This window comes from Neomonachus schauinslandi, chromosome 8 (assembly GCF_002201575.2).
Source record: "Neomonachus schauinslandi chromosome 8, ASM220157v2, whole genome shotgun sequence".
Lineage (NCBI taxonomy): Eukaryota > Metazoa > Chordata > Mammalia > Carnivora > Phocidae > Neomonachus > Neomonachus schauinslandi.
The window spans coordinates 143,899,608-143,921,653 of NC_058410.1; the positions used below are offsets into that span (position 1 = coordinate 143,899,608).

The 22,046-nt window shown below is 48.2% G+C and overlaps 1 protein-coding gene and 5 non-coding genes across 6 annotated transcripts in view; 1 reads left to right on the forward strand and 5 right to left on the reverse strand.

Annotated features, from left to right (window-relative positions):
* The window catches only part of LOC123325518 (histone H2B type 1-C/E/F/G/I), a 388,315-nt gene that overhangs the window by 268,366 nt on the left and 97,903 nt on the right, over window positions 1–22,046 (reverse strand). The window lies entirely within an intron of this gene.
* TRNAI-AAU lies at window positions 5,192–5,265 on the forward strand. Its single transcript has one exon. It is a non-coding gene; the product is annotated as a tRNA-Ile (tRNA).
* On the reverse strand, window positions 10,389–10,461 carry TRNAV-AAC. Its single transcript has one exon. It is a non-coding gene; the product is annotated as a tRNA-Val (tRNA).
* Window positions 14,061–14,133, reverse strand: TRNAM-CAU. The gene has a single exon. It is a non-coding gene; the product is annotated as a tRNA-Met (tRNA).
* Window positions 17,434–17,506, reverse strand: TRNAA-AGC. The gene has a single exon. It is a non-coding gene; the product is annotated as a tRNA-Ala (tRNA).
* TRNAV-AAC lies at window positions 17,913–17,985 on the reverse strand. The gene has a single exon. It is a non-coding gene; the product is annotated as a tRNA-Val (tRNA).

The following is a 22,046-nucleotide window of genomic DNA, read 5'->3' on the forward strand; positions in this document are numbered from 1 at the left end:
ATTCAGGGAGATGAGCAAAGCACTGGACCTCTCCCTCTTCGTGAGGTGTATCTGACAGTAGAGTTAATATGCTAGCCCACACCTTCCCCATCGTCCTTCTAAATCTCTCTCCTTCTTTGTCTCTCTTCTTAATACTTAGCCAACTCTCAGAGAATCTGATAGAAGACAAATCGACATCTGCTACCCGACCATGGGTTGCCACTGTGAATAAAATGCTAAAACAATATCATGATAAAAATAAATAATAAAATTTAGTAGTTATAAAATATAAAATGTATTTTTATTTAAAAAAGAATAAACATTAAAACATCATAAAATCCAGACTCTCCTGCGTGTGCCTCCTGACACAATTCTCAGGCTGTTCCTCACGCTTTGCACCCCAAAGGAGAAAGTTTGGTTTTCCCAGACACACATTTTTTAATAACTTTGAGCTGAGGGCCCCAAACCTGTGTTTCTACAAGACATTTTGACCCATTTGTTCCTTTTTTGTTTTTGCATGTCCCATTTCGTTGTTTTTTTGTTTTCTGTTTTTTGTTCTTAAACCCCAGGGAAGCACACGGAGGAAGCGCTGAGCTAGAGAGGCCGGCCTCGTGCCCGCCCCGGGGAGCCCGGCCGGCTGCAAAAGCTGGAGAATGCGGGCGTCGATCCCACTACCTCTCGCATGCTAAGCGAGCGCTCTACCGCTTGAGCTAATTCCCCCTGGCGTCTCTGCTTTTCAGCCTATTTTTATCACCTTGACGCAAATTTCATTCCAGTGCCACTTGCCTTCCCCAGGTGGTTCCCACCGTCAGGCACCCTCACTCTACCGAGGCGGAGCCGGGACTGGAGCTTGTCGGAGGCAGCCTGGGCCCCGCGAGGCACCGCGCACCCCTGCGTGGGGAGGGGAGGGGGCAAACCATGCGGGAGAGCTAGCTCTGCTTCACCTTCTCTGTCCGGAGTAGATGCGGGAGGGCAGGGCCCCTCGTTAGCACAGGTGCTCCGGGTGCTCTGTTGAGTGCATCACACGTCACTGCCACCTTCTGCGTCCCATCCCACAAATCCGGGAATACAAGTATCTTTCCACTCACTGTTCCTTCAAGTAAGTCACCTTTTCTCTGGTATCTATTAATTGTTTGTTTCTCCATGAGTTAGGGGCTTTTATCTATTGACTTATGGGCTTCTCCATTGAATTATAGATCACTCAATCTAGCCATGCTTTCTTAAAGAAGTGACTGGCTGGGGGCCTCTTTTATGGTGATTTATTTTAAGGTGGCCCAGACTGTGGTGCCTATTTTACAAAATATCAACATGACTGAAGCATAATCTATCCACAACAAAACGCACACATTCCGATGAATTTTGACAGATGTGTACACGCAGGTAACCATCACCACGATTACGATACAGGACCGTTTCATGCTGTGAGTTTCCTGCGGCCGCCGTCACCAAGTGCCAAAAGCTGGGTGGCTCGAAACACACGCTTACGGTCTTGGTTCTGGAGGCCAGACGCCTGCGGCCGAGGGTGCCGTCGGGCCCCGCCGTCTCACGGCCCCCGAGCGCGAGCCTTCCCGGACCCTGCTCGGTTTTCTCAGCGTGTTTTGGAGATTGCGCCCAGCGCGGCTGCATGCATCAGCTGGCCACTCTGTTCAGAGCCGGCGACTCTGCGACAGCGCCACCCGCTTGCCGGGGGCTTACCTGGGGGCCGGGGGGCCGGCGGGCCCGCGTTAGGACAAGGCGAGCTGAGCGTGAGCCGTTCGGCACGGCGCTGCGAGCCCCAGGGCTTTCGCCAACTCGCTGTGCCAGTCGCCCCAGTTGTCCCCTTTCCCCTCGGCGAGGGCCACCGGCCCCGGCTGCGGTCCCGCCGGGGGGCCTGGGCGGCGAACCGAGCAGACGGTCTCCGTTTAGGAACGAGGAAGCCGAGGAGGGAGAGGTCTCCTCCCACGTTGCACAAGCGGAAGACAGATGGTACCCGACTCCGTCCGAGTTCGCTCTCTCGGCGGCTGAACACGCGCGGGTGCGACCCTCTTTCCAACCGCAGCGATTTGGGGTCGGGAGACGCGCGGGGCCCGGCTGCCCTGGGGCCGCGTTCCCTGTGGGGTCGGCGCCTGGCCCCGCGCGCTTAGAATCGGGGGGCCGGGGAGCGGCCGCCTTCACCCCTGGGCCCGCGCGCGGGGTACGGAGCTCTCCGGCCGGGAGACGGATGGCGGAGGGGCCCCCGGGGATGCCGGCGAGAGCAGGGACGCTGCGGCGCCGAGAGGCCTGCTTCCCAGGCTCCGTTCCCGCTGCAAACAGCAAGCGTCCGGGGAAAGCCCGCAGAGGGCTCGGGGTCCCCGGCCGCGTCTCTCTCAAGCCCCCACCGATCTGAGAGCGTGGGGGTGCTCTGACTGCCCAGGAATTTCGGCAGGCGCCCCAGGCTGGAGGTCTTCCTGTCTTTTTCCTCCCTTCCTCCTTCCTTCCTTCCATCCTTCCTTCCTTCTTCCCTCCCTCCTTCCTCCCTCCCTCCCTGCTCCCTCCCCTTCCTTCCTTCCTTCCTTCCTTCCTCCCTTCCCCCTCCCTCATCCCTCCCTCCTTCCTTCCTCCTCTCCTCCCTTCCTCCCTTCCCCCCCTCATCCCTCCCTCCTTCCTTTCTTCCTTCCTTCCTCCTCCCTTCCTCCCTCCCTCCTTCCTTCTTTCTCAGCACTGTTATTGCTGTTATTATTGAACTATAGTTGACATACAGTGCTATATTAGTTTCCGGTGTAGGACAGCGATTCTGCAATTCTATACACATTACTCAGTGCTCAACATGATAAGTGCAGTCACCACACAACGTTATTTCGATATTAGTGACTATATTCCCTATGCTGTGCTTTTTATCTGTGACTTATTTTATAACCAGAAGTTTGTACCTCTTAACCCCCTTTATCTATTTCATCACCCCACCCCTCTGTCAACCACTAGTTTATTCTCTGTATTTATGAGTCTGTTTCTTGTTTTGTTTTGTTTTGTTTTGTTGTTGTCTTTTTTTTTTTAACGATTCCTCATGGAAATGAACTCATACGGTATTTGTCTTTCTCTGACTTATTTCACTTAACACAATACCCTCTAGGTCCATCCATGCTGTTACAAATGGTAAGGTCTCGTTCTTTTATGGCTAATATTCCATCACATATATATACACACCATATCTTCTTTATCCATTCCTCTATTGATGGACGCTTAGGTTGCTTCCATATCTTGGCTATTGTAAATAACGCTGCAATAAACATAGGGGTGCATGTATCTTTTCAATTAATGTTTTCATTTTCTATGGGTCATGGAATTACTGGATCATACAGTATCTCTATTTTTAATTTTTTTTGGGGGGGGGAACCTCCATCCTGTCTGTCCCGGCGGCTGCACAGTTTACATTCCCACCAACTGCGCACCAGGGTTCCCTTTTCTCCACATCCTGGTCACCGTGTCTCAGGTTTGTTTTTGTTTTCGTTTTCTGACAACTTAAAAATATGTTTCCGTTTTTTTCAGGTTCCAAGGGGTTTGACCCGTGGGTGAGGCGGAGGGGTGATCGCTGGGGTTGGTCACCAAGTTCAAAATTTGGAGGCAAGGAGGGGAAGAGCTTTTCTCTGCGTCATGTTCTTTCATGGGGGAAATTCGCAGGCAAACAGATGCTGATAAGGAAACGCAGCAAACCGCCGGGGTCTCTGGAGATTCTGGAACAGTCGTGGGACCCTGGCACACGCGAAAACAGACTCATCCCCCCCACCCAGCTGGAGCTGAGTTTGCAACGCTCCTCCTCGGGACCGAGGAACAGAGTAACTGCGGCCCCTCCGCTCGGAGGGCGGGAGGGCTCTGCGGGAAGGCGCCACAATTTCCGGACTGTTTCCTTTTCCGTCTTCTCCCTCCCCCTCTGGCCGTCGGCCTGCAGCCCAGACGCAGGGCCCGGAGAGGGTGCGCGTTTCCTCTCCTCCCTTCCTCGCAGCTTGCTTTCCTGCTCTCGCTCCGCCTGTGCGCGGGGCTGCGCCCGCCGCGGTCTGGGAAGAGGAGGAGGACGCGGGGGCTGCGCGGCCCCGGCCGGGAGCACGTCCCGCCCGCGCGGGAGGAAGAGCCGCGGGGTTTGCACGGAGGGCGGTGCCTGGACCCCGGGCGGCCGACGCGCGAGGACAGGCAGCCCGTGAAAAGTGCGTTGGAGAGACTGGGAGTCAGTCCAGAAGGCACGAGAAGAAACAGGACACCCGCAGAATGGGCCGAGGGGCTGCGCGGCCGTCCCAGCGGCCGGGCCTCGGCCTGAGCTCCTTCATTTGCTCGGTGATTCGGTGCGCGGCCGCCACGCCACGCGGGCCCGGGTCCTGCGGCTGGGCCTGGGCGTCGCCCGGCCGCCGCCCCGCCCGTTACCCGACGCCCCGAGGCCCCGTCGCCCGGCCGCCGCCCCGCCCGTTACCCGACGCCCCGACGCTCCCCGACGGAATCGCACGGAATCCCGGGGCGGGAGGAGCGGCCAGCCCGGCGGAAACGCGGCAGGCGGCGGGGACGTTAGGCCCTGTCTCTGGGGCAGAGGGGGTCCCCCTCTTCCCACCGCGAGATCCGCGGAGCGCCCTGCACGCGTGCCCCTCACGCTAACGGCCGTGAGCCCCAACTTACAGGCGGAGTCTTTCCGTGCTCAAGGTGTCAATGGACTTACCTTGTTTCACGAAGACATGCAGACACAAAGACTGCAGTGGGACGTCTTTGCCAAAAGTGACTTTTGCACATAGAAATATGGTCGTGCTTTCCCGAATTAGGTACAAAGGCGGGTAGAGATAAAATTCTGCCTCTAAGGGAAAATGGGTGGAGAACCCCGTGGGAACTGTGCAAGAGGCCACGTGTAGAGGAACAGGTGGAGGGCAAGGGGCGGTCGTTTCGACTTCCGCCAGTTACTCAGTGGGAGTGAGCTCTGGAAGCAAAGCAGAGAGGAGGGAAAGAAACGGGCCAGAGGAAGGATGAAGGGTGGCGAGGATGTCTTTTAAATAACGTGCTCACGAAAACCCAGGGTCATGAAACACCTAAGCAGATGATATTTGAACTTTCCTTGGGTAACACTGTATTTTAACTGAAATTTCGGGTTTAGAATGAACCGGGGATCGTAACTTCTTCCAAGCTCCAAGATGAATTCGAAGAGAAAACCCCCTTTCAAAGTGATTGGAATAATATTGATCTTTGATATGTAGCTAAGGATGGGAAACGTGGGGCACCAGCGGGCCGGTTAGCTCAGTTGGTTAGAGCGTGGTGCTAATAACGCCAAGGTCGCGGGTTCGATCCCCGTACGGGCCACGTGCGCTTTTTGTCCCCCCCACTTCATAAAAAATGCTGTGTTCTAAAAATCCTGAGAGATTAAGAAAGTCGAATAACGCATGCTCGCTGATCTTGACAGGGTGCAGAGTGGTCAGCTGTGGTTTTGTGCTTCCGATCTCTTGGCCTGGGAGATGCAGATGAGAAGGGGATTTAAAAGACATGAGACTCCAGAAGGTCACTGAAATCGGGAGCAATGTGAAAAACAGAAACGGTGGGCTTTCCCATCTTCTTACATTTCCCAAGATGTCCAGAGATTCCTCAAGCATAACTAGCTCCTCAGGTGAATTTTTCTAGTTATGCACCTGCTTACTTGCAGAGGGCTGTCCTTGGCCTGAGCAGGGCAGGTAAAGCCTTTCAGGGCAACTCAGGCCCCAGCCTCCGCCCCCCTACCCCTTCGTTCTTCACTCCTACTTCCTCTTTTTTCTCACACTTGACTCCAGGGGGCGGGACTTAAGGAGATGCTTCATACAGATCGCCCAAACTTTCACTGCTCTTCGGCCAGCTACTTGTTAGACCCAAAACCATTTCCGGGGAGGCATCTTGTCCCTGATGTCTCTCCCAGTTTTCTGAGGTTGGGTTGTGTTCTTTCCACAACTCCCAGAGATCCAGGAAAACATCCATTTTGTGGCATTTACCAAGTTGTGAGTGCCTGTTGCTCAGCCACCTTCCCCGTGAGATTGTAAGAGCCTTGGGGGCAGGATGCTTATTGCCTAGTGCTTAGTACTTTTAAATGTCTGCATTAATGATAGAAGAACAGAAGAAATGTGTGCAGGCCTGAAGGGAAGAGTGTGACTGGTGCTTCAAATGGACCTTACAGGCCTGTGGGATCATGCTGTCTGAACACAGTGCAGTGAGGTCCAGGGAGGGGTAGACTACGGTACACGGTGATGGGTCCCATTTCTCTGCATGTATCCCCGAGACTCATTCAGAATGGCTCTATGTGTCCCCAGGATCAAGGCGGTGGTACCAGGATCAGGACAGAGCGTGTCCACTAGATCCAAAATCAGGGAAAGTCTAGAAAATTGAACTAGGTTGAGGCTGGGAGATGGGAGAGAGCGATCTGACCGCTTCAGACCTCAGGAGATGGAAGGATAAATATGGACAAGAAATGATCCCTTTTGGTTCCACCATTTGCAGTCTCCCTGACATTTACAGGTAAATAACTCTTTCTAAAATCCCAGTTTCATTACTATCAGTCTTCCACACTTTGACCACTCTTGTTTCTTAGTTTTGATATCTTGCATTCCTCTCAACACTTTGGCCCTTCTATCTGTTAGTTGGGCAGTTAGGGAGGCTCTAACGGATGCCTGGAGGCCAGCAAGGAGGAAGCCATGGCCAGCTGTGGGGAAGGTCAGAGGCCTGTCCTGGCAGCATCCACGAGAGGCCGGATCCCACCAGATAGGCCCAAGATGGTGGCGCCACGACAGGAAAGCCCTGAGCAAGTGAGGAAGAAAAAGCTCGAAACCCTGCTTCCAGCCCCAAGTAATAAATATCCTGCCCCTTAGTTAACAACCGTCAATAATATAGAAACCCCAACCCCCCAGTGCACCCAGCTCTCTCCCTCTCTCCCTTCCTCTCACTGCCCCTCCTCTTTCTCTCCCTTCCTCTCTCTCTGCCCCCTCCAGTTCTCATATCACCAGAGTGTACTTTTCACTTTAATAAACTTTCCCACTTGTGTTGTTTATCCGATGTGCTGTGTGTCTGTCCTTGAATTCCTTCTCGTGACAGGACCAAGAACCTTTGGCAAGTCCTTCAGGTTTGGCAACTCCTTCAAGTCTGGCTGGGTCAAGGCCCCAGAACCCAGGGTCCCGGCAACATATCTGTCTTGTGCTTTTGCTTTATAAGGTCAATTAGATCCATTGGTGGAAGGTGTTCTGTTCTTCAGTATGCCTGCTGATCTGTCCTCTACTAGATCTATCAATTAATGAGAAGTGTTGAGTCCGCAACTATAACTATGGACTTTTTATTTTTCTTTTCAGATTTATTAGCTTTTGTTTATGAGTTTTGAAGCTCTGTGGCCAGGGCATACACATTTAGGGAATACACAGTTATTTCTTTGGTGAGCTGACACCTTATAATTATGTAACATTTCTCCTTATACTTGGAAACTTTCTTTGCTTTGAAATCTGCTTTGTCTGATGTTAATATAGCCATTTCAGCTTTTTTGGATTGATGCTTGCATGGTGTATCTCTTCCTGTTCTTTACTTTCAGTCTTATACATAACTTTTAATCTCACATGTAATTGTATTTGAAGTTTCTTATAATGAGAGTATCTATTTTTTATTCTGACAATCTCTGATTTTTAATTGTTATGTTTAGATTATTTACATTTAATTTTATTATATTTTGATAGGTTTGTCTATCAATTCACTGCCTAATAATTTATTAGTGGTTTGTTCCCTTTGTTTTTCGTTCTTTTTTGTTCCTCTTCCTATTTTTGGCTTAAATGTTGTCAGTGATTTGTCACAGTCACAGTTCTCTAGTGATACGCATACTGAACATTTCACAGTATACTTAGAATCATTAAGTTATCATTCCAGTTAAAGAAAGAAATGTCACCACCTTTTTTTTTTTTTAAAGATTCTATTTATTTACTTGAGAGAGACACAAAGAGCACAAGCCGGGGGAGGAGCAAGCAGACTCCCTGCTGAGCACAGAGGCTGACCAGTGGGGGATGGGCCTGATCCCAGAACCCTGAGATGGGGACCTGAGCCAAAGTCAGGCCCTTGACCGACTGAGCCACCCAGGCGCCCCACCTCACCACCCTTTAATCCTTCTGCCCTAACCTCTTTATGTTATGTGTGTATAGTACGTGTAGCTACAAGGAGAAAACCATCAGACAATGTTGTAATTTTCACTTTCAATCATCAACCATACTTTAAAGAACTCAAGAGAGAATAACAGTGTATCATATTTACCCAGATATTTCCTATCTCTATCTTGTTCGTTCGTTCTTAGAATCTAAGTTTCCTTAGGGTATCATTTTTGTTGTCTCACAATTTGACTAACTCTTTTTTACTACTTCTGCTAACAATGGATCCTCTGTTTTACCTTCAAATAGGATGCATTTCTTTCACCTTTATGTCCGAAGGATAGTTTTGCTCTATTTAGCCTTCTGGGGTTAACGGGTCTTTTCTTTCAGCATTTAGTAAATGATGTGTCATTTCTTTATGACCCTTATGGTTTCTGATGAGAAATGCATAATCATTCAGTCATTCAAGGATTTTTTTCCCCCTATTGTTTCCAGGAGCATAATTGTGATATGTCTGGGTGTGGATTTATTCAGGAAAATCCTGCTTGAGGTTTGCTGGACTTCTTGAATCTGACTTACGTCTTTTGCCAAATTTGGGAATTTTTCAGCCATTAAGAATTCAATTTTCTTTTTTTCAAGAACCTCTTTCTCCTTTTCTGGGTCTCCAATGATGTAAATAACATTTCTTTGTTATTTTCCTATTTGTCCCTGGAGGCTCTGTCCATCTTTTAACACTTTTCTCTCTGTCGTTTAGATAGGGTCGTTACTATTGTTCTATCTTCGTATTCACTGAACTTTTCTCAGTCATCTCCTGCTACTGAGACAATCCAGTGCTTTGGTTCATAATTTTGGTTAATACATTTTCCAGTGCTGAAATTTCAATTTGGATTTACAACTTCAGATGATCTGCTAAGATTTTCTAACAATTCATTTCAAAGAATTCTCGCCCCGAATTCTTGGAGCATTTAATCATCACAGCTTTAAAGTGTTTGCCAGATGTTTCCAACATCTGTGCCATCCCAGAATTGGTATCTGTCGATTCTCTCTTCCCAGTGATTTAGGACTTTCTTGGTTCTTCATATGCCAAATGGTTTCGGACTATAACCTGGCCATTTGTATGATTTCACTCAAATCTTATGGAAAATGCCGCCAGTTTTGTTTTTGTAGGCACTTTGCCTTGTTTTCATGTTCCCAGTACCAAGCAGCCTTCTAAGTTGTGGTTTCATCCATTCCATTTTCAAAGTCTTTACAGTACGATTCAGAGATCTCTGGAGTGTGTGCAGCCCCACGGCCAGTGTGGACTTGGGCAGTGGTCTACCACTGCAGTTCTCAAAGTCTGTGCTATGTTGTTTAGGGTTAGAGACACTTGCTCACAGCTCGAGAGTGTGGTCAAGAGTTCATAAATAACTTTACGTGTTTGCTTTCCATGTGTCTTCCCCAATATTTTCTGGTCACCTGACAAGACTCAGTCCCCTGACAAGAAATTTGGCCCCTTACTTCCCCGCTCTGCCCAGTGCTTCTCAGGACTCTCAGGAAGGCCAAACTGCAGGAGAAATGGAGAAAGAGAGCAACTGGGTATTTCCCTTGGGATCACAGCTCCTCTGAAGAAACAGAAAACAAATGATAAATTGATGGTAGATCTGTTTACCCAGTGCAGGTAGAGTGAGCAAAGGCCTGCCTTTGAACTTGCCCAGAGGTCATATGAGAAAGAAACATCCAAATGACTGTGTTCAAAGTGTCTAATATTTTCTCAATTCGTTCAATAGGCTGGAAGGTGCAGGGTTGTGAGTTGGAGATTTGGGTGGAAATGGTAAAATCTGGAGAATGTGGGCGTCGATCCCACTACCTCTCACATGCTAAGCGAGCGCTCTACCACCTGAGCTAATTCCCCTGTCCTCTCTGGTTCCTTCTCCAGGTTTTCACCTTTCTCATCTCCACTTCATTGTTCACTATTCTGAGCAGCCCCAAATACCGGGAAAGTCAAAGCCTTTAATATGAAATCAGGGCGTACCTTCTCCAACATGACCAGGGCCAGAGAGCAATGAGTACCTATTCCTATGCCAGAGAAAGGAGGAGAGAGCAGCTCTGGGAAAACTCTAGCATCCCCCAAATTGCACGATTCAGACTCGGCGGGACTAGAAGAGGACACATCCCGGGGTGGGAGGGAGGACTCACCCAGAACATTCCGGCCAAGGTGGCATAGTTAGCTCAGGATGGTTATCTGTTTCTTAAAGACAAAAACAAAAACACAGCAACAACAAACGGGGGATTATGACTCTTTCCTTTCAGCTGGAGCTGCCTGGAACAGAAGGGGGCGGTGATTTCTCCCCGAAGGCAAAAGAAGCCAACTGTTTCCGCCCGGTTTCGAACCGGGGACCTCTCGCGTGTTAGGCGAGCGTGATAACCACTACACTACGGAAACTCGCTTTCTGAGGAGAATCTGTCTATGTTGAATTCTTGCTAAGGCCTGTCATGGAGCGGTTCTGCATCCATACCATGAGAGAGAGCAGAAAAACAATTACAAACAAAACCCCCAAGCCAAACAATCCCAAAAAAAACAAATAGTCAGAGCTACAGGAAATAAGAGGAGAAATCACATCAGAGTGAAGAAATACAAAATGGACATGGAGGGGTTCAGATGAGGAGTGAACGTAGGGTGTATGTAGGGTTTCTTGTGTTAAGAAATATACCTGTTCAATTGGAGCAGTGTGTGTGTGTGTGTGTGTGTGTGTGTGTGTGTAATAGACACAGAGAGATATGTTGAGGAGAAGGGGTTGTGGAGACTTAAGAACCTTTGAAAAATTCCAGGCAGGTGGTTTATACAATCAAAGTAACAATTTTGGGAAAGGTTTTTAATTTGGAATGCCAAAGAGGTTGGAAATGGGGAAACTAGAATTGAAGAGAAGGGAAAGAAGTTATAGAGCTATGAAAGGGTTGGGGTTTATCCTATTAACTCTCGAGATTATCAGTATTGTGAGTCTTTCTGTATCATCAGTGCCTGGCATAGCATACATCCTCCACGAACAGCACAGAATGAATGAAGGGATACATGAATGAGAAGAAAGAGAAAGATTCTGGAGAGGTTGTGTAGGAAGGATTTACAGTATTTGTCAAGACACTAGGTGTAGAGATCTGAGGGAGAAGGAGTCAAAGGCACTTAGAAGTTTTGAAACAGAAGGGATTTTGGATTAATGTCTGATGAGTGGAAGAATAAATCCACTCATTTACAAGTATCTGTTATATGAATGAAAGAATGAATGGGTCCTGGCAGGTGGGTAAGGAATCTCCTTAAAGAAGAACTACCCGAAGATCTTACTTCTATTCTTCTATTCATGGCTTTTCTCTAAGAATTCCCCTAGTTTCACAATCTTTTTTTTTTTTTTCCTGACAATCTGGGGTCTGGGTCTTTGGGATCCCTCCAGACTCATGCTACTCAGAGACCTCGGACCAACAAATTCTCTTTTGCATCCTGTCTCTCTAGGTGACCCTCACCGGCCTTCTTTGTGTCCCCATAAATCTCGTTTACAAAGTCATGGGGAGGCCTTCTCCTCACCAGGATCTCTCTGTCCAGAAAACAGGAGTAGGAGGTCCACCTTCCCACTAGCCAAAAATTGTGAATCTCGAGTTGGAAATGCCCAGCACGGCCCAGTGCAGATGATGATCACTTTCTTCACAGCTCTTTTCAGGCTTTCCTTCTTTGTCTATAGCCAAATGACAGAGAGTATTGGTCAAAGACTAAGCCTGAGCTGCCTTGTGTGTGAAATAAGATAAGAACCAGAAATGAATAAATTGCCATTTTTAAAAAAGGTCCAAAATTTCCTGGAGTTGAGTTCAGGAGAAAAGCTTTGGGGATCACAGTTGCCTATGAAGAAGGAATGAAGGGTCATAACCGGAGAAAACAGGTGTCTTTCCCACCAGCTCTGAGTGCAAAGAAAGCATTCTAACATCTGACCCAATTCCCATGCTTTAACCCCCTTCTTGACTTATAGTCATTCTAGGCATGTGCCCCAACTAGTTGTATGGGTCTAACCTGGTACCATAGGGTTAATTCCCTGCCATTGAAGAGGACCCGACTAAGGGCAGATCATCTCAAAGGTGACTCTGGCAAAAGCAGAGTGAAAAACTAGGAATTCTGTCAGGGTGTGTGGGGGGAAACGGAGACCTACAGTATATCACCATGAGAATGATCTAGTTCTGAAACAATTTTTCACTATCTTGAATGACAGAAGACAAAGTGAAAGGTCCCAACTGGGTGGGGGACCCAGTTGAAATGACAGGGCTTTCCCAGAGGTTCTCACTATAAAAACAGGGTTGTGATTGTTACCTGATTTAGAAATATGGCCATCTAGGAGGAGAATGTGGGGCAGCCTCTCTGGGCCTCACATCTGCACCATCATCCCCTCCCAATGTGGCCCAGGTCACTGGGGAGGGCTTGATCCCTCTCCCTAACTTCCAGAGAAAGATAAAATTGGCATAGGGAGACCCTAGGATCCTGGGACAAGGATAAGACAGGGGAAGGAGGGGGGAGGAAGAATTTTTAAGAGAACATTGAAACTGGCTTTTACTCAGCGTTTAATTTTAAAGAAATTTAAAAGTGATCAGGAAAGATAAGCAACAAAAGTGCTGATGCTCCAGGGGTCAGAATTCCTTCTCATTCTAATTATCTGTCAGAAATTCTGAGATTTTGAGTCAGAAATGATGGGGAAAGCCTTTTCTCCATCATGAAAGAAAACCTTAACATTTCTTTTCTTCCTTTCTTGCCTGAGCTCAAGAGAGAACAACTCGGGTGCATTTACCTTTCAAACCGCGGAACGAAATCAAGATCGTTTCTCTCCACCATGGACATTCCGGTCAGATTCACTGCCTAACCATCCTGAGCTCCAGCCCTCATGTGTGTACTGAGACCCTGCTAAATGCTCAGATTATGTCCTTCCACAGCTGGGCTTCCTGCTTTTCCCAAGAACAGTCGATTTTTCCAGCCCATCTGGGGCTCTTTCCTTACCCGGGAACCCTGGGAAAACTTAGAGGGGAGGCCTGTTCTGTCCAAGCAGAGAACCCTGGTGGATTCTAACCTCCATCTGCAAATCCGTTCCTCAAGCCTCTGATGAGCATCGATTCCACAGGAAAAAGACAACTGCAGCCGTAGCTGATGCCTGCTCATCAGTTCCTGACCCTGCTCCAGGGGCGCCAATCTACCCAGAGAAGCCCTCACTTCTCCTTTTCCGTAGCAAGAAACATGTTAAGGATTTATCGGGTAGCACTATTTATCCAACTAAGCCCACTCAGCTTACCTGCAAATAGCTCTCATTCCTCCAGTTGCCTTGGTAGGTAAAAATTACTTTAGTGACGGTGTTAGAAAAGCTTTGGGCACAAGGATCTCAGCAAGCAAGAAGGAAGGAGAAGTATCTCCAGGGTGACAACTCTCCTGACTTTCCAGAAAGCTGACGGAGCCGCCTCCGCCCTCCTGACCCCCTCGACTGGCTAATGATCACCCCACAGTAAACATTATCGCTAGTTTATTATGCATTTTTCGTATCTGCTTCTTGTCCGTTTCCCTTACACCTCCCAACTAGGATGTAGCTCCAGGAGGGAGGAAATTTTTGCCTTGTTTTCACTCTTTAGTGACTGCACCCAGAACCTTGAGCACATTCTATGGGCTCAAGAAATATATGTTGGATGATTAAAAGAATAAATGATTTTCTACTTCTCTCACCTCTTAACTGTGGTTGGGCGACCTTCAGAGAAGGAAGTGGGAAGAGAGATTTCCCCTGCTTCTTCCACAAGACAGAGAGGAAGACCAAAAATACAGCATAGCACAATCTAAATTTCTTCACCTTCATTTTCCTGAGACTACCGGGAAGCCCAGCGAACTACAAAACTGATTTAACCATCCTCTGCAAATACTGCACCAGTCTTCAAAAATTCTTTATCAGGCAGTGTTTGGTGATTTTACTTTCTGTTACTGTCTTTTAACCGAAGTAACCTTACGCCCTGCCGACTGTAAAAAGAAAAAGTCCAGCCTGCCCTCTCTGAGGCTCGAACTCAGGACCTTCAGATTATGAGACTGACGCGCTGCCTACTGCGCTAAGAGGGCGACTTGCTCTGGGTCTCCCCATTTAAAGTAAAATATCAAATATTATTTTCCCAGCACCGCTGTTTTGTTAGTTTCCAGCGTTTAAGGAACACAATCGATGCTATTTGAGAATCACTCCATATAAGCCAATGCTGCACCCGAAGGATTTCACACCCACGATCAGTGAAATCCAAGCCTTTCCGGGATTCACCCGAGGGTAGGTCCGTCTGCGCTGCGGGACTGGGGGCAGGTATGCCTGTCTTCTGCTGCCCTGGTGTCCTAATGATGTGGTTTTTCCTGCCCTCAGAGATCTCACGTGGTCTTACACCTTCTGTGGTCTCCTTTGTTGAAAATAAACGTGGGAGATGCTTAGTTAATAGTTCACTGACTGGCGGACTGAATGAGCGAATAAATAATCCTCACATTTGTCTACAGCCCAAACTTCTCTGCCTTAGTCTGTTTTATCCCCACTTACATCTACGTGACTGGAGACATTCTCCCTACAAAACATACAAGCTGAACTTAATAGAAATCTTGCTGTTTGCTTTGTCTTGTCAGGTACCATTAATTATACTGAGAGATTTATGGAGATTATCTCATACGGTCCAATTGGATTTTGACAACAAAACTATTCATCAAAATCTCACTTCCCAGATATAATGGAGGTTCAGATATTAAGTATTGCTCCTATGGTCCCCAGAGCTGCTAAGTGGCAAAACCTGACCCATGAAGCAGATTTTTAGGTTCCAGAATGTAAGCTCTTTCTCTGCTCCAACTCAAGGCGTCTCTGTTCGCCGCAGTAGCTCATTCATCGATACAGAAATATCTAACTTTCAACCTCCTGTGTGCTGGCCTTTTGGGCTTAGACTTCCAAGTCAATATTGACTCATTGTCCTCCTTCAAATCCCACTTCCAGTGACTTGATAATTACTGAACATTGTTCTTGTGCAATTCTTTTGAATCTATTACTTCGTTTCCATTCATGTTCTTTGCCAGGCACTGTGCTAGGTTCAGGTGATTCAGGAGGAATCTGATGACTGCAGACCTCAAGAGATGGGAGGAAATATGGACAAGAAATGATCCATTCCCACGTTCACTGCTTTGTCTCCCTGGCCTTTACAGATGAATAACTTATTCTAAAATATCATTTTTAATAACATCACTCTCTTTTGCACACTGGCATTCTTGATTTTTTTTTTTCTTAAAGATTTTTATTTATTTGAGAGAGAGAGAGCACATGAGAGGGGGGAGGGTCAGAGGGAGAAGCAGACTCCCTGCCGAGCAGGGAGCCCGATGCGGGACTCGATCCCGGGTCTCCAGGATCATGACCTGAGCTGAAGGCAGTCGCCCAACCAACTGAGCCACCCAGGCACCCTGGCATTCTTGATTTTTTAGTTTCGATATGATCTTGCTTTTCTCTCAATCTTTGGTCGTTCTTTCTTGCCTACATTGTAATTTTGTTCTGTAAGGTCAGTTGGTGGATGGTGGTGTTTAGTTCTTCAATATATTTGCTGATTTGTTGTCTACTAAATTTATCAATTAATAGAGAGAAGTGGGTTTTTGGGGGGTTTTTTTGTTTGTTTTTTTTTAGGACTTTATTTATTTGAGAGAGACCATGAGGACAGGGAGGGGCAGATGGAGAAGGGGAGGCCTGGCCACTGAGCAGGGAGCCTGTTGCGGGGCTGGGTCCCAGGCGGAAGGCGGACGCTTAACCGACTGAGCCACCCAGGTGCCCCAACAGAGAGAAGTGTTAACACCTGCAACTATAATTGTGGATTTTTTACTTTACTTTTTTTTTTTTAGGTTTATTAACTTTTGTTTGAGTTTTGGAGCTCTGTGGCCAGATGTGTGCACATTTAAGACAGTTCCATCTATTTGGTGAATAGATACCAAATAATAACATCTCTCTATGTGGAAAATTGCTTTGAAATCTGCTTTGTCTGATACAAACATTCACTTTTTTTTCCTTCGTGGTTTAATTTTCCCCATTCTTTTACTTTTACTCTACTTAAGCCATTATATTTGAGGTGAGTTTCTTATAGCCAGCACATATTTGGGCCATGTTTTATTTTTAATATAGTCTGACTATCTCTAGTATGTAGCTGATGATAAATCTAAAACTAGATTTATACTAGTTACATTTAACATTATCATGGGTATGTTTGTATATAAATCTATTATTTTTACTTTGTTTATGGTCTGTTCCCTCTATTTTTCATTCTTCTATTTCTGTCTTCCTACTTCCTTTTGGCTTTTTAAAACATATTTAATATTCTATATTAATTTATCTCTTTTTTTTTTACTAGATCTCTTTGTATAGTTATTTAGCAATTAGTCTAGATTACTAACAGTGATTGGTGTATGTATTACCATATACACAATTAACATTTTACAGTCTATTTTAGAATGAGTGTTATACCATTCAAGTCAAATATAGAAACCTTATCACCATTTAGGTCCCTTTATTCTAACCCCTTTGTGTTGTGTATATAGTATATTTAGATGGTGTGCTATAATTTTTGCTGTCAGTCATCAAGAGCTTACTTAAAAAAATAGTAAAAAACTTTAAAGAACTCCAGGGAATAATAGTCTATTGTATCTACCCAGATATTTCCTACTCTGCTATTGTTCTTTCGTTTCTGATGTTCCAAATTTCCTATCAATTCTCTTCAGTCTAAAATCTTTTTTTTAGAGCTGTTCTGCTACAAATGAGTTTTCTCAGTGTGCTTTCAAGTGAGAATGTATTATTTCACCTTTATGTCTGAAGGATATTTTTGCTACAGATAAAAACTTCAGATTGACAATTATTTTCTTTCAACATTTAAAAAAATATTCCTCCATTTCTTTCTAGCTTCTGTGGTTTCTGATAAATCCACAAACACGCAGCACCTTTTCATTTTCCTCTGGCAGCTTTCAATTTCTTTTCTTTTCTTTAATTTTTAGCAGTTTGATTGTGATGTGTCCAGACGTGATCTTTCTTTGGGTTTATCCTTCTTGAGCTTTACTGAACTCTTCAATCTGATTTATGTGTTTTGCACTTTCCGGGACTGTGTTGAATTTAGGGCCAAGCTGCAGGGGGACACGTGGAGAAAAACAGCAAGTGGGTATGCATCCTTTGGGATCCCATCTTCTCCGAAGAAACTAGACTTACTATAAACTGGCAGTCTACATACCTACGTTTTGTAGGGCCGTCACTAGCCCTGTCTTGTCCATTCCCATACGTCAAAATTCAAAGAACCGGCCAAAACGCTACTGTGTTGAAAATGCCCGCCGCTTTCTCATATTCCTGAGGGGGTTAGGGAGCCGAGGGCGGACAAAATCTGGAGAATGTGGGCATCGATCCCACCACCTCTCGCATGCTAAGCGAGCGCTCTACCACCTGAGCTAATTCCCCGGCCACGCTCGGAAGCTCTTCCGATTTTCCTTCCAGGAGTAGATGCCCGGGTCTCCCCTTCATTATTCACTGTTTCTGGTGGCCAAGAACACAGAGCAAGTCAAGGCCATTAACGCAGAGCAGGATTCAGCGCAGAGCGCCTCTTCTCCAGACGGCCCCGGGCAAGGGCGCGGCGGTCACCCGGTCGTCCGCTGGAGGGAAGGGGGAGAAAGTCGCCAAGAAAAGATCTGGTGCCGCCAAAACTTCTCGTCGCACGTTTTCCGGGAGAGGAGCGCGCACTTCCCCGCAGGGCGGCGGTCGGGAGGCCGGGGGCTCCTGGGATGGGGACCGCGGGCTCCGCGCAGCTGCGGCCTCCGGGAGCAGGCGGTGGGGACCGTGCTGGGCTGTGGAGGCAAAAGAAACCGGCTGTTTCCGCCCGGTTTCGAACCGGGGACCTCTCGCGTGTTAGGCGAGCGTGATAACCACTACACTACGGAAACTGCCTGCCCGAGGCGCTTTTTCTTACTTCCGAGGTCCGCGTCCACCGTCGGGAAAGTGGGCCGAGCGGCTGTCACAGCAAGACCCACGACCCGCTCTCGCAGAAGGGCGCCGGGAAGCACGGCTGCATCCGCGTGCAGGATGCCCAACCATGCGGGATGGAGATGAGGAGGGAACCCGCGGGAAGCGAGCCCGCACGGCTGTGGCAATTGTTGGGGGGCGGGGGGGCGAGGCCTGTTGATTATTTGAATTAAAACCCAAGGGCCTCGGAGCGCGCGGGGCGGCTGGAGAGGGGCCGCAGAGGGCGCGCACTTGGCCGGGAGAGGTCGCGGCGCGCCAGCCCGCCCTGTGCCCGCTTCTGCGCCCTGCTGTCCCCGGCCGGCGGCGCAGTCTCCACGACCCGATGGCAGCCGCGGGGCTTTTCCCCGGGACCACAGGTTTAAATCTGGATAATAACGGACCTTGGATCTTTTTGGTTTTTTTTTTTTTCTTTATGGGCGCACACAGGACGGGGAGGCAGTGACTTGGCTCCCACCGCGAGTGATGGGCTGTAAGAGGTGGAGGAAGGCGGGGAAGAGCCGAGGGGACGAAACCCGGGTAGGATGGGGAGCCCGGGGACAGAGAAGGCGCTCCCAGCCGCGCCGGGAGGGGCATTTCTGTCTGGGGGCCTGCGCGCCGCCAGTTCCAGGGGGTCAGCGCGGACACCCATTCCCGAGCCGGTTTCAGCGGTGGCAGGAGCGCCTCTCGGCTCCTGGAGACTGAGATTTATGCGAAGGTTTAGCCTGGGAAATAAGAAAGGGGAAGGCCTGACACCTGGAGACGTGAGATCCAGGTGAGAATGTGTGGACCCGAGGCCTCTGCACGCGGCGGCGCGGAGAGATTACATAAAAGCCGAGAGCGACGGAACCGAGGGTTCTGACACCTACCAGGGTTCCGCGAGAAAACCCCGCAGGCAGATCAAGGCCGGGGTGGGGGTGGCAGGCACTTACAGGTGGTCATCACCCCCCGCGGGGGCCATTGCCGTAGTTCGCCCGCTTTTTAATGACACCCAGAACAAGTTCCTCCGGATGGCCTACTGCATTATAAACAGAACCAATGAGGACCTCTTCCAAGGTCATATCTGTGCCCCAAGACAGATTTTTCTCTAGGGACCCAGTGAGCTGCAGACTGACCTGATCACACTGTAAATGCCCAGCAGGAAGGGCCGGAAGGCAATGCCTTCCCCACCGGCTGACAGAATCTAGTGAGAGTCTGAGCGGGGGTGCGAGGGCCGGAAGGTCATGAGCCACAGTGGGCTGAGCTCATCCCACGCTGAGCTTTTCCCCTTGTTCGCCTTGAGGCCTAAGCCTTAGGGACACCACGAGCCCAACATGCGGTCCCGGCAAGGGCCTTCTGGGAGCGGAGTGGATCCTCAGAGACCCAAGACGGCTTTGGGCCTATGAAGTCCCGTCTGGAGAACTGAGCAAAAGAAAAATCTCCTATTTGGTTGTGCTGAGGAGCTGTCTCCCTGCTGTCCAATGGAGGCCCGTGTCCTAGCGGCCGCCTTTCAAGTCTTCCTTCCGCTCTTGCTCCAGACTGGACCCAGCTGGCTCTTTCATCCCTGAGGCCATTACTCCAATGTCACTGCCAAAGAGAGCCCTTCCCGGACCTCTCTAGCGGAATCAAGGCCCTCCCTGTCTCTCTCTCTCTCTCTCTCTCTCTCCATCTTCTTTATAAAATTCTGTCTTGGGAAGGATATTAATTATATCCCATATTTCCTCTAGAAGATAAGCTTCTGGACAGGTTGCCGCTCTCAATCCTCTCAGTGTCTAGAGTTAGGATGATGCTATTCTCAGCTCTCGCCTCTTCAGACCTTAGTGACACGGAAGGGAAAAGCTTTCCTCTGGGTCGTTCTTCCATAGGGTAAATTCAAGGAGGAACCTTACTTAAACTAAGGCAACATGGCAGCTGTGAGGCCCTCTGGTTTTCTGGAATGGACAAGGTAAATGAGCACAGCCTGGAAGGAAGCAAGATAACTCCACCCGTGACATTTTTGAATACTCGTTTCTGCTTTGCAATCATACGGTACGCCTTTTGGAGCTCTTACTGACTCAGTGAGAAGGCAATTGCCATGATGAATTTCTAAGAAATAGAAGTCATTGGCTTTTCCTAGTGGCCTGCATGATCATCCAGTGTTCTGGCTGTCACTGCATCAGGGGGAATCTGAGTATGGTAGTCTGGGATCTTCAGCTTTCACTCCCTCTGCCCCAAAACGGAATCTGAGGCTTTGACTGGAAGCTGGGTTTTGTTCCATTCAGAAGAAATATATACAGAAAACCTTCTGTGCTTCTTTCTGGGCACTGGCTGTCAAATCAGACAAGAAGGGGAAAGAAAATCTGAGTTTTCTCAATTTATTGTTCTCTTTCTCTTTCCACCTTCACTCAAGGCAGTGCTCACAACTATTTCTTTTTTTAAGATTTATTTATTCAAGAGAGAGGGCATGAGTAGGGGGGGCAGAGGGAGAAGGAGAGAGAATCTCAAGCAGATTCCACGCTGAGCCGGGAGCCTGATACTGACATGGGGCTCGATGTCACGACCGTGAGACCACAACCTTGAGATCCCAACCTGAACCTAAACCAAGAGGCAGTCACTTAACCGACTGCACCATCCAGGCGCCCCCACACTTATGTTTTAAGGATGAGAGGTCATTCAGCTGCTTTACTCAAGGGAATTTGCGAAATCTCAGAAAAATGAAAGAACAGGTTTTGAAGGTAAATTAAGAATGACTTACTTTTTCTAGAGTCCACATGGGATAAAATTCCAGGAGTGAAGCTGTTGGACAGGCCAGCCATCTTCATGAATGGCTTTGGACACCAGAATAAAGTATTTGGACAGTCTCTTTAGCTAAGTTTGCTGGTGAATGAATTTAGTGTGGACCGTAACTGAATTCGCATCTCAGCACCACTCCAACAGGGGCCAGAACTAAGAGCTGAGTGCAAAGGCCAGGAGGAGGGTCAGAGCATATCAGAGTGGTCCAGGCAGAGAATCTGAACAGTCACTCTGTTGGAGTCAGGCACCTTCATTCACTCCACAAATCCTCATTTGAGGGCCTACTGCGTGCTCCTAGGCTCGGGGGTGGGGGGTCAGCGTGCCTCCTGGGACCCAGGGATCGCTGCTAGGTGGCACTGACCCCATGGCCCTTGGGTGAGAAACCCTTTCAAAATCTGATCTCATATTGAATTATACAGGGAGGTACTGATGCGGAGAAACGGCATTCCCTAAGGCAGCGCGGCACCTGGGAGGAGGAATTAGGGCTCAGTTTTGATGCAACAACTCAGTCCAGCGGGGTGATGGGTGGAACTTTCCTCTTCCCGTCTGAAGATCCCATTGTAGGGGTTCAAAGTGAGTTTATTATCCTGTGTACAAAACATCAATCGACTTACTGTTTCAAGAACAAAATGACTCCGATCAATAGAGATGTTAACATAGACTCCCACAGTCCCTTTTACAAACAGCAGGTTTGGGACTGTGGTCTGAAGTTGATGCACATTTCAGGAGAATGAAAATACGCCCCTTTTGGAAAAACAGGTGGAGTGCAGACTGGGAACTGGGCAAGAATCCGGGAGCAAAGGGGCAGAAGGTGCATGTTTGTTGGCGGTGGTCAACCTGACAGTCTGGGAGAGGGAAGAAGAAGAAAGTTTGTTGTCAGTCAGCCTCCGAAGGTCACTCAGGTACTGTGGAGACAAAACAGGAAGTAGGTCAGGCTATAGGGTGACAGGGTGCGTTGCAATGTAACTGGGGCCATCATGCTAGGCAGATGACATTTGAACTTTCCTACTGCAGTTTCATGGCGACTGAAGTTTTAGGCTAAAAATAAAAGGTAATAAAGTCTTCTAAGCTTCTAAATGAATTTGAAGGGGAAGGTGGAGTCACTCTAGAATGTGGATTATTATTCACCATTCAGGGAACCGCTTGAGAGATCTGATTAAGGTGCTGGTTTTCTTAAAGTTCTATTGGTTACAGTGTGCTGCTAACATCCATGACCTTGTTACTGATCTGGGACCTGGAGATAGCCATGACCTTG